The sequence below is a fragment of the Zingiber officinale genome, chromosome 3B (assembly GCF_018446385.1).
Source record: "Zingiber officinale cultivar Zhangliang chromosome 3B, Zo_v1.1, whole genome shotgun sequence".
Taxonomy (NCBI): domain Eukaryota; kingdom Viridiplantae; phylum Streptophyta; class Magnoliopsida; order Zingiberales; family Zingiberaceae; genus Zingiber; species Zingiber officinale.
The window spans coordinates 129,454,078-129,466,533 of record NC_055991.1 but is presented as its reverse complement, the minus strand read 5'-3'; the positions used below and the strand labels follow the sequence as shown (position 1 = coordinate 129,466,533).

Sequence of the window (12,456 nt, the reverse complement as noted above, 5' to 3'; positions counted from 1 at the left end):
TCAGATTGAGCCGAGGTTGCGCGCCCGGATGACTCGCCGAGCGGGGCAGATACTATGCCAGACCACCTGAGCCGAATGAAAGCTTGTGGCTGGGAACTTACAGGCGGCGCTCCAAGGGAAGCCATCGGCAAATCAAGCTGGGAAGGAGTTCGGTCCGAAGAAAGGGCCTCGACTGGAGCGGAGGTCGGGGTGATTGCTACAGCAGGGGATCGGTCGACTCAGTCACTGGCTCCACAGATGTGGCTGACTGGGTGTGGAGGTCCATCCGGCGTCGTTTGCGTATTATCAGTGGGGAGTCCTCGGTCGAGTGCCCCGCTTCGTCCGAGGCCGGTTGTCCGGTGGACGAGATAGCATCACCGACCGGTGCAGTTGCAGAAGTCCAAGCGGCCGACTCTCCAACCGTAGGTGAAGCTTCCGCACTTTCCCCTTCGTGTGAGCCGACTGGTTCAATACCCAGATCGGCCATCTCCTTCGTGGTTGCCACCTCCACCTCGGCAGCTTTCAACTTTAGCTGATCGGCAATCTTGGCGCGCCACATGATGTCAGCTGCATAAAAGAAGAATAAATCAGTTAGACCAAAAGGAAGGGGGACAAGGAAAATACTTACCCATGCTGCTCGGGAGCTTCGTTCTGATCGGGCTCAGTCCGAATATATATAGTACCCCTTCGTGGAGCAGCTTGTTGATGTTGAATCTCTGCCCAGCTAGCAAATTGGCTGCGTGAAGGTAGTCTAGCTGGCTCTTATATTTACCAAGATCTGGCGGGCTCGGCACAGTGGTTTGCCATTTAGTGCGAAAGGACGACCGCTCGGGAAAACGAAGATAAAAATAGTTTTCTTTCCAATGCTTGTTCGAGGTCGGCATCTTGTCGAAGAAGACTAAACCGATCCGAGATTGGAAGAGAAAGGTTCCCCACTCGGACTGTTTGGGGTAGTAAAAGTAGTGGAAGGTCTTAGGGACTAAGGGGATGCCGTGCAGCCTAAAAAGGACAACCACCCCGCACAGCAACCTAAAGGAGTTGGGGACGAGTTGGCCGAGCGGAAGGCGGAAATAATTACATACCTCAAGGATGAACGGATGAATAGGGAAGCACAGACTAGCCATGAACTGGTCTCGGAAAAAACAAACAGTGCCGGTCGGAGGGTCGTGTGGCCGATCGGAAGGTGTGGCTAATATCAGTTCGTGGTCAGAGGGAAGTTCAAAAGTTCGGGTAAGGCTCAGCGCATCCCTCTCATCGAACCGACTCTCAGTGGTGGTATACCAGAGGCCGGGGGCGTGGTCGGATGGGTGAGAAGAACTAGCCATTATCAAAGACAAGGAACGACATAGAGGAAATCGAAGTTTGGCAAACAGGATGGTCGGAACAGTGTCCAAACGAGCACGAAAACAGCGAGAAGTGCGAAGAAAAGCACGAAGGAACTGAAAAGAAAAGGGTGAAAGGGCCTTACAAAGGATAGGACCGAAGGAGGCGGTGGTGGATCACCAGAAAGCAAAGCAACGAGCTCGCTGGAGCGTTGGACGAGAAGAAGCAGAAGCTGTCGGATGCGCACGTAATGTCGTGAAGCGGCCGAAGAGGAAAGATGCTTATAAACATTGGGCTTGATCAACCGGCGCCGTCCGATCCAGGTTACGGGATCCAAGGAGGGGATCTGACCGTCAAATTCAAAAAAGCCAAAGGTCACATCAGACCTGACAGCTCGAGTGAACGGTGATGAATGCGCGACCACGTGGCGCTCGCTCACGAGTCACATTTAATGAGCACCATCATGCGAGCATGGCTGCGTGCTCGGCATTAATGACGGTGATTTACACAAATGCCGAGGAGTTTTCTAAGGATAATCAGCGTGACCGATGCCGGAACGGCGGGACAACGGCAGGCAAACGAAACTATCCAAGTACCAACCGGGGACACGCCGAGCGGCGTTACCTACTTGCATAGTCCCCGGACGGCCGTACACTAATCTCGGTGGATGAGCGGCAGACACATCACCCAGACGCAGTCCAGTCAGTCGGACTTAGCGCCTCCTTCGACTAGACTTGAGGGGGAGGCATGTGATCCGGTGGTAAGGACGGGGGACCCTCATTGACGGGAGGTCAACGACGCGTGGAGGTCAATGGTCAAGAAGGTCAACCCCAAGGTCGTGCCGAGCGGAGTAGCAGACCGACCGAGCATCCAGCTGATCGGTCAACCGACCAGGGGTCTCCCGGACCGGATGAAAGACAGCCCGACCAGGGGTTGGGTTTCCGATGCTCAAGTAGAGTCTATGGGCAGAGCGAAACGCTCGGCCGAGCCGCATGACAATAAGGTGCAATTCCATCCGAGCACATGACCAGGGCTTCACCGCCCCGACCAAGGTGGGCGCATTCCCGGAGACCATGAGCGCCGAGCGGTTGGTCCGCTTGGCCCAGGAGCAGGTGAAAGCGCTAGGAGACAAAAAGGACAGCTGGTAGCTTCATCCTCGAGACACCTGCCGCCGACAAACAGCACGGTCGGCGGCCGGAGCTGACAGAATATCGTACGGCGGAAGTTTCCACCGTCACATCCGAGATATGCTCGGACGATTGCGGAATGGCGTCAGGCATGCTTTTCTGACACAACCCTATTGAGGTATGTTTGGAGAAGCGTGCACGCATCGGGAAGTGTGCCCGCGCCTCCCCGGGGTCCTATATAAGGACCCATCACTACAACAAAAACTGCAAACGACAACACCCCTACGACAACGGTTTTAAGAGAAAGCGTTGCGTATTTGCTCAAAGACAACGGTTTTTGCCAAAACCGTTGTCTTTGAACTCCCCATTAAATATAAAAGACAACGGTTTTGGCAAAACTGTTGTCATTGAGCAATTTTTTTTTAAAACGACAACACTTTTTACAACGGTTTTATAAACCGTTGTCTTTATCCGCGTTTTTAGCGACTACGACAACAGTTTTAAAAAAATCGTTGTCGTTGACTTTATTCGTTTCGTCATTTCCCCCTCGCAGTTTTGCTTTCCCTCTCTCCGCAAATCTTTTCGGCGCCTTCTTTTCCCCTTTGTGCTCTCAAACCTAAGTCATTTTTCTTTCCTCTCCTCATACAATCTCTTCACGCCATCCTGTCGATCGCTGGATCTTCCTCCACGACGAAGCGAGCACCTCCCATGGCTCGCTTTCTTCTTCCTGTCAGAATCGAATAGTTGCATCCGACCAAACAAACCACATCCATCGTAAGGTCAAGGTACAAGGTGAATCGGAAGTGATGAGGCGGAAGAAGATGGTGGTGTTGCTCCTTTTGTTCCTATTTTTCTCGGTGTTTTGCTGCGTATCTGCTGCATCCCTAGCTAGTGAGCGCGGATTTTGATGTTTGTGTGTGTGTGCGCGAGTGTGAGGGAGGGGAGAGGTTGTGGGTTTCACGGGTTCCCTGTTGAGCTTTGATCGTTCTGTTTTACTTTTTTTTTTAGGGCTGGTAAGCGTGTTGTTCTTCAACCTCTTTTCTGCCCTTCTACGGCGGCTTTGGTCGGCGACGTTGGATTCGAGGATTGGTAAGACTCGAAGATTGATTTCTCTCTCTCTCTCTCTCTCTCTTCTTTTTGTTTAGTTGATTTGGTGTTTTGGATTAATCAGCGATCTTGAGCCCCTCGATTGTGAGGATTGAGAGTGGATACGGCATCGAGACTGTTTTTGATGGGAGTAAGCATGGAATCGAGTTGTTCTAGGTCGAAGTCACGCCGGGAGGGGAGCTTCTGGTATTGGATTCCAAGAACAGTAACATCTACAAGGTTTCTTTGCCCTTGTCTAAATGTGAGTGTGTTTATCCTCTTATAAAGATCGAAGTGTCCATTTGCATGACACAAATATAACCAATGATACCACATGAAACACCATGAATGAGGCCTACAATGTGCAATTTCATAAGGATTTTAATGCTTAGACTCTTCATCTATCTCCTCAATATCCATGTTCAATGCTTTAAGTAGGCATTCAAACTTTCTATTGATGTGAATATAAATTAAAGATGTTAAATGGTTTATGTAAAATACTTACTGAATCTATTAGTCCCAGGGACTTATGACTGATACTTGTTTGATTTTGTCCGATATGAGATTGATATCTTGACAGTGGAATATTTGAGTGTTCTTAAAGTTACTGGATGTGAAGCCAAGTGATGGTCTAGAGGAGCAGCCTAAGTTGTTCTGAAAAATATCAGCAATAGTTGTTGGTTGGTGATGATGGTTTCACTGTTCTGATACCATGACGATCCAATTTTGTGATTGTCTTCCATTAGAAAGGGGCAAAAGAAGATAACTACTAATAAGTAACACGATGTGTTTGATTCCAGAATTTCTATGCTGATGTTGGCACTTTGAATATGACATTGTATTTTTAATCTTTTAATTTAGTTAATCTTTTAAGCATTTGTTCCAGATACATTCTTGAATATGATTGTTCTAAATGCGCTCTTATTGTGGTTTGTTGAATAACTAAATCTCTTTGATATTATCACTGACTTCCACTTTGAATTTTTTGGATAAACAACAGGCCTAAGCATGTTGCTGGTTCAGCTAAAGGTTGGAGCGGTCATGTTGATGGCAAACCACATGAAGCAAGGATGAACCATCCAACAGGGCTCACAGTCGATAGCAAGGGTAACATTTATGTTGCTGACACAAAGAACAAAGCAATTAGGAAAATCGTTGATGGCCTAAGCATGTCATTTTGTAACTACAAATCTTGTAACTTTGTGAGCTCAAGTTCATCGAATTTGTTATTGTTCCATTCTGTGCAATCAAAACAGTCCTTATTTATCAATCATGTTTTAATCACTTTCTACATGCCAGGTAGCGTGTATTCTAATGTTCAAGCTTCAGCAAGATGATTTCCCAGTGGATACTCATGTGTGCTCTTTTAACTAATCTCAAATTCTAGCAAAGTATCAACTAATATATGCAGAACCATGGTACTTTTGCAGGTTTTTAGGATAATGAGGGACATTGGTTGGATCCCCATTAAAGCAAAAAGAGAGCAAGCATATATCCACCTCAATAATAGAATATCTAATCATTTAAAGTTTGACCTGAATTATCTTCTTGTAACTCATGGAAGATTTTTGTCACAGGTGTTCTGTTAGAAGAGGTAATTAGAACACGGGAGATGGTCCACAGGTTTCCTGCCCTCTCACTCAGTACTGTAAGAATACAACGAAATAAGCTAATCATTTCCAGCTTGCATCTCTATAAATCTGCATCACTTGCTATCTTTCCCATAAATATTATGAGTGAAGCACTGAAGCTACTGTAGTTTATCCTTATGTTGGTTGCAACTTCTGCCTTCTTTAATTGCCTGAGCTGTAACACATTGAACTCTACCTAGTCTGTACATCTGCTTGTCATAGTTGGGCCTCATTGGTCATCTCTTAGGGTGCTTGAATACTCTTTGACCTAAATGAAAGTTACTGAAGATGAACTCATGAAACTGTACTATGATAATTAGCTATCTTGAAATATTGCTTTGAATATAGCGCTCCATGAATACATTTAACATACTGAAGTTGGTTGTCCTTTTGTGAGTTTAACATCCATGAATACATTTAACATACATTTAACAATCGAGTTTAATATTCTTGAAAATTTTATGTTCAACTCTTATTCATTGGCTTGTCTTTGTCTATCATAGAGCTTAGCAACCAACTCATAGGCAATCCTTTGCTTTTGGTTCTAAAGAAGATATTTTCTGATATTATCAACATTGTTAATACTTGCTTACATCACTACCCACTCATTATATTCTCTTTTTTTTTCGACCAAAATTAGGTTGTGTACCTTTAAGTCACTCTCTTGTAATCTGCATTTATAATATTCATACTTCTTTTCCTCTTTGATTCACACTCATGTGTGTGATTATGCAAATAGCTGCATAAGTACTATTATTTCTCTAACTTTACTAGGTACGAGGCCAATCAACCTGCCGTAGTAGACCAGTGCTTCAAGATGTTAAGCATGGTAAGCAAAAAACAAGTTTCTTTCCCATTTTTGTTTTATATTGAATTGGTAGGACAAAGTTGTGGAGCTACACAAATGCATCACTAGCTTTCCACCTTTTAAGATTTCAAGTGATATGCTCTCTTATTCTCACGTTTATTTGCAAACAAAGTTGGATTTTCTGTTAAGTGGTACTAATCTTGTCCTCCTTTTGTTATTAGTATTTTTCCACTTTGTTTATTGAAACACTGAAACTTCCAGAGCATGCTATCATGTAGAAGAAAAATATAAAACAAAAGTTGCAACCACTTGGTGATGCTCTTTGTATTTTGATTTTTTTTTTCCTTTGATTGACTCTAGCAATGCATTTGCTATGGAGAAACATTAATTTACTGATGAGAAAAGTCATGTCAGCTTAATATAAGGATGAGTTTGATCCAACATTGACTCTTCATCCAATATCCCTACTAAAGAAATGGAAACTGGTGTGGCAGCACAAGGTTCTGGTTCCAGGGAGTTGAAAGCCAACTCTCTCTATCCAGACAAAGGAGAAGAGAAAAAGATTCTCTTGTGTGGCTTTGAGTTCGATCCAAATTGGGATGGGGAGAGTGGAAACAAGGAGGATGGTAATTTTTGAGTTCCAAGAATAGTTTAACAATTTTGTTACTGATTATACGTCTATTAAATGCTACTACATTTTGATATTTTCTTTCTCAAGTACTTAGAAAATGATATACTAATTTTGGATGAGAAGAAAAGAAACCTTCTTGTTTTCTCTGGTTACAGTTCATGCAGTTATTACAATTCTCTTTTCTGTTATATTTTATATTTTTCTTTGATAAGTTTTGTTTAATTTTTCTCTCCTTCTGACTTTGTTTGTATTAAATCAATGGTTTGAGTTTTAAGTATTGATTAATTGACTTTTCTCTTGTAGGTACGTAACACAGGGGCAATTCATGAGGATTGGGATTTTTGATGCAAGGAGTGAGCTTTCTTTAGTTTCTATATGGCCTTGCTTATGCGAAGAAGCCATTTGACGAACTGGAAAACATGTGATTTATGGTTTGATACTACTAAGGTTAATGAGTGTACAACTCTTTTTGTATATTTGAGCTGGCATATTTTAGATTGAATATAGTAAATATTTAGTTTTGTATTGGTGGTCATGCTTATATTAAAAAAAAGATTGGTTGTTTGTTATTATCATGTTACAACATGAACATTAAAGACAACGGTTAGAAATGTTGTAAAAAGTACGTAATTACAACGGAATTTTTTTTGTGAAAAGTGATAAAAGACAACGATTTTATCGATTGTAAATTATATTAAAATTATATACCACAACGGTTTATAACTGTTGTAAAATTTAAAACCGCAATGTTTTAAATTATCTACCACAACGGTTTATATCTGTTGTAAAAAGAGTCTACCACAACGGTTTGTTTTTGTTGTTGAAATTATCTACCATAACGGTTTTAAAACGTTGTCGTATCCTTTGCAAACAAATTTTGAGCATATAAACAACAACGGATAAAAACCGTTGTCAAATGTCTACAAAGACAACGGATTCAAAACCGTTGTCGTAGGGCAATACATTCTACAACACCCTCAGTTACAACGATTTTTTGACCCTACGACAACGGATAATATCCATTGTTGTTTGCAGTTTTTGTTGTAGTGCATAGACTTCGACGGAGGTATGCAATCTTGATCACTGTAGCCACAGTAGCGTAGCCTTGTTCTTCTTCTTCTTCGTTGCCTGACTTGAGCGTCGGAGGGTCGTCGCCGGGAAACCCCTCCCGGCTCGGCTTCTTTGTAGGTTCGCCGGAGATCTATATCACCAGTCGAAGACAGCGGAGAGCACCACGTCCCCAGTGTCCATCGACGCAGTGCTTAGACAAGATCAGTAGACGATTCTAATCCATCGGTGGATGACTCCCTGAAAAACCCCGGCTAGCTCAAACTTCCTTCTCAGTGGAGAAACCTTACCACAACCTTGATCCAAAAATCCTTAGATCACAAGAAGATCTTGGAGCACTTAAGAGACTTCTAATAAACTTTAACCAAGTATATTTGGTCAACCTTGGCCAAGCTCCCCGAGCTCTCTTAAATAGAGCCCGAGAGGAAACACCTAGCTGTCTTTCTTTCCACTAGTCGACTAGTCCTCTATGGAATTTGACCATTGCATACCAACGGCTAGATACAGTCGACTGATGGAAGCACCAGTCGACTGCTCCACATGAGTTTAGCGAACAGAAGCATTCTGTTCTCTCCCCAGTCGACTGATACAACTATCAGTCGATTGGTCAAACCCTAACCCTAGGGTTTGACCCCCCGAGTACATTCACTCAGCACTCGCCCTCGCCCGATCAACCTAGACCTAGCTTTCTAGCCTTCTCCATCAGCCTCGCGTCCCTCAGATGTCTCCCCATCCTTCACACCTTGCCTTCTAGAGCTTCCTTCGGCTTCGTCCTAGTTGTCGGATCTTCCTTTTCCAAGAGGCTCCTCACCTCCGGAATTTCAACTATTGCCAAGTCACACTTGGACTTACACCTTTGCCAAGATCACCTTGGACTTTACTTTGTTGTACCTGCATCTTGCACACTCAAAGTGCATATCACATACAAATAAACCTAACTTAAATCTTTGCCCAAACATCAAAACCTATGACACCTAGATTACTCTAACAATCTCCCCCTTTTTGATGTTTGATAATCCGTTTAAGTTAGGGAAATGTAAATGCAATAACAGTGAAAATAAACATGTATATCTACTCATGCATAAGTCATGGAACCTAACCCTAGGCTCCCACTTTGCCTAAGCTCCCCTTGAGCTAGGATTTCTCGCAAAAGTAAACTTCTCCCTCTTTGCCAATAAATGAGCAATCACTCCCACTTTACCTAAGCTTCCCCTTTACCTAAGCTCCTCTTGAGCTAGGATTTCTCGCAAAAGTAAACTTCTCCTCTCTTTGCCAATAAATGAGCAATCACTCCCACTTTACCTAAGCTCCCCATTTAGCTAAGTTTACTTGCAAGGATGTGTAGGTTTCCCACTTAAACCCAACACTTCTCTCCCTTTGTCATACATAAAAAAGAGCTCCAATAATATCCCAATTATTCGACTCTTTAACCTCTAATGACCATAAAAATCATGTATTAATCCCCCATAAGATTACATACATGTTCACCACTCTCTTGGTCATTTTCTAATGCTGAAAAACATTCTCAGACTGTATCAGTAGACTGCCATTTATTCCAGTCAACTGCCCTTATCAAACAATCTCATAGCACCATTCTGTGTTCGATGAACAGTGTTATTAGTCGACTGGTAACTGTATCAGTCAACTGACACACTACTTCTGCCCCAGACAACATTTCTGATCCACTTTTAGAAATACATTAAAAATTCTACAAACCTCCAAAAATATCTAAATTTTATGGAGAGATCTGTTTTACCAATATTTATTTGGGAAAATACATTTAAAAATATACATATCTCAAATCCCAAGATTGACACAAAACCCAAAACTAACTAAATGGTATAATTGAACCTTGACCGAAAGTCCTAATTTTGGCTTCCTCTTGATGTATCTGCCTATACTAAACTATAATGCATTTCTAGCATTAGTTTATATGACATCTACACATACAAAACCAAATTTCTTGCAATATGAACCCAATTCATATTTCCATGCATGAAACTCAACCTAATTGTGCCAATTCCTTAGATTTGAGAATCAAATTCGTCTTCAAACCACTTTGGCACATTTGATGACCCATCTTGAGTTCCAAGTATGGTCCGCTTGAGATCCATTTACCATATATCCCAAAGACTCTTTGAGCTCCTCCTAGATCTCTTATCCTTAGTCACCTCTCTAGGTGACTCATTCACTATGGCTAGGCCACTTTGGTGCACCATGGGTGACACTTGGCCTACAAACTTGACTCTCTTAACCTTAGACACCTTGTCTTTGGTTAATTTCATCTTGTCCTTAAGTTTGGATGCCTCATCCTTACTATAATTATATGCAACCCTGACATATTTCTTCTCATTGACCTTGGATGATCCTGCTTTACCCTTGGTCACTCCTCCATTGCCATTGTCATGTGTCACCCTAGCACTTAACCTCCTTTTGGTCTTGGAGGGACCTAATTTATCATTTTTGGATCTTTGATCACCCAAACACATATCAAGTTATCTAAGTCCAATAATGAACCTATCTAGGACTTTTTCCAACTCCTCAAACCTTGACTTCAAGGTTTGATTTTTCAATTCTAGGGTTCTAACCCTAGAATCACCATATCCACATTGGACATTCCTAGACCTATGCACTTTTCTAGGCATACGTCTCCCCTTCTTGGGATTAATGTCTTGATCATTTACTACCTTCCTTCCCTTACGCATGGTAGTTTGGGTTTTGTTAAGTCTAACCTTAAATTTTGATATACTAGGGTTATCGACCATGTTAACTCTATTTCTATCATTATACGTAGATCCATAATTATGCATTGGTAATACTTTTCATTATTCCTAATAAGTATGAAGGAATTTGAACTTGGATTAAACTTTAAATTAGGGATTACCTTCCCTTTTACTTTTGGAGCTCCCCTTTGACTTGAGCTCCCCTTTTTCTCTCATTTCTTTAAGTGTGTCAATTTCTTGAGCTCTCCTCTCCTTGAGCACTTTGTGTAGTAATAACCCCACTCACCACATGTGAAACATCGAATGTGCCTCTTCTCCTTGACACCATCCCTACAACCCACGTTAGTCTTCAAAAGAACTTTACTAGGTTTAAGGTTTACCTCTTTTACCTTCTTGAGCAAAGGACACCTACTCTTGTAGTGCCCACTTCATATGAGCTTTAGTTCTCTTCTTGGTGGGTGCAGTTGAAGGTTGAGCTTCTAAGACCTCCTTTTCATTGGATTACACTTCTTCTTCTTCTTCTTTCGAAGATGTAGACGATTCCACATCCTCCTCCCTTAAAAATGTAGATGACACTTCTTGATATCCCAAGGTTGTTTTGATGTGATCAAATAAGTTAAGTTAGGTCCTATTGTGTTTAACCCTGTGTCTAAGTGTGCAAGAAGTTAGGAGCACAGGAAGTCGAGCAAAAGACGCAACTAGTGAGAAGGACGGCACGGGAGAGAGTCGACGGGCTCGGTGCGTCTGAGGGATGAAGTGTTGCAGAAGAGTACACCGGCGGACGAGAAGGAACGTGCGATGTTTCTGAGGGATGAGAAGCTGGAGCGGAAGATTGCTTAGGGAGCAAAAGATGCAGCTAGCGAGAAGGTCAGCACGGGAGAGACCTGACAGACTCAGTGTGTCCGAGGGACGAAGCTGCGGAAGAGTACACTGGCGGATGAGAAGGAAGCATGCGATGATTCCGAGGGATGAGAAGCCGGAGCGGAAGGTTGCTCGAGGAGAAGATAGGAAGTTGGGTTCGGGTGAGCCCTATTCCGGATAACCGAGATCATCCAAGCGAGCGGAGCTGGAATGGAAGACCCCGGACCGAGAAAAGGAGAACCGGAGCAGAAGGCCCGGACCGAAAAAGTCAACATTGTTGACTTTCTTGTTCCGGGCGTCCGGACTAGTCCGGGGTGCCCGGAACCCTTTCGGACGTCCAGACCTGGATTTTATCCAGAACGCAGTCAAAGATGATCTATACAAAAGGGATAAAATTTTATCCCTTTCTATGTGCCTGGAACGCTTCCAGGTGCCCCGAACAAGGCTATAAATATAGCTTTGGTCCAAGAAGCTAAATAGAATAAGCAATTTCATTTACAACACTTATGTGCTTTCCATTTTTGTTTAGCTTCTTCATTTTTGTGCTTTCACTGCTGTAAGAGGCTTTTCCGTCTAAAGGAGTATTTTAGTGCGCTTCATTTTCTTGGATTAACAACCTCCCAGGTTGTAACCAAGTAAATCTGTGAGCCTAATCTTTTTAGTTCTTTTATTTATTCTTATACAAATGTTACTTTAATCAAGTTATTTGTCTGAGAAAGGTTTTTTTTGCTTTTGTGCAGGGGATATTCAACCCCCCTTCTAGCTGGCCCAACGATCCCAACAAGTGGTATCAAAGTTAGGATGCTTCAAGAGGACTAACCGTCGATGGAAGCAAAGACGATAGCTGGAGTTAACATCTACCTACCAACGTTCGAGGGGGAGTTCGCATTTTGGAAGCGACGAATGGAGGTATTTCTTAAAATAAATTTTAATATTTTATTAATAATGAAATATGGTTATGAAGCACCAAAGAATACGAGCAGAGAAGAAATCGAAAAATGCCTTTGGACCAAAAAGCAGCGTGACGATTTTACATCAAATGGTAAGGCTAAATTTCATCTCTTAAGTGTACTTCCGGTTAAAGATCTTGATAGAATCGACAACTACCAAAGTGCAAATGAACTTTGGGAAAAGTTCTTGAAGCTCTACAAAGAATCAGTTGAAGCTTATTCCAACTCCTCGATGGACACCGAGTCGTCATCAGAAGCTGAAAACCAGG

General features: G+C 42.6%; 1 long non-coding RNA gene across 1 annotated transcript; it reads left to right on the top strand.

Annotated features, from left to right (window-relative positions):
• Positions 1-4,580: 4,580 nt before the first annotated feature.
• LOC121968620 lies at positions 4,581-4,985 on the top strand. The gene is made up of 3 exons (XR_006108239.1): positions 4,581-4,622; positions 4,815-4,871; positions 4,946-4,985. It is a non-coding gene; the product is annotated as an uncharacterized LOC121968620 (long non-coding RNA).
• Positions 4,986-12,456: the final 7,471 nt, after the last annotated feature.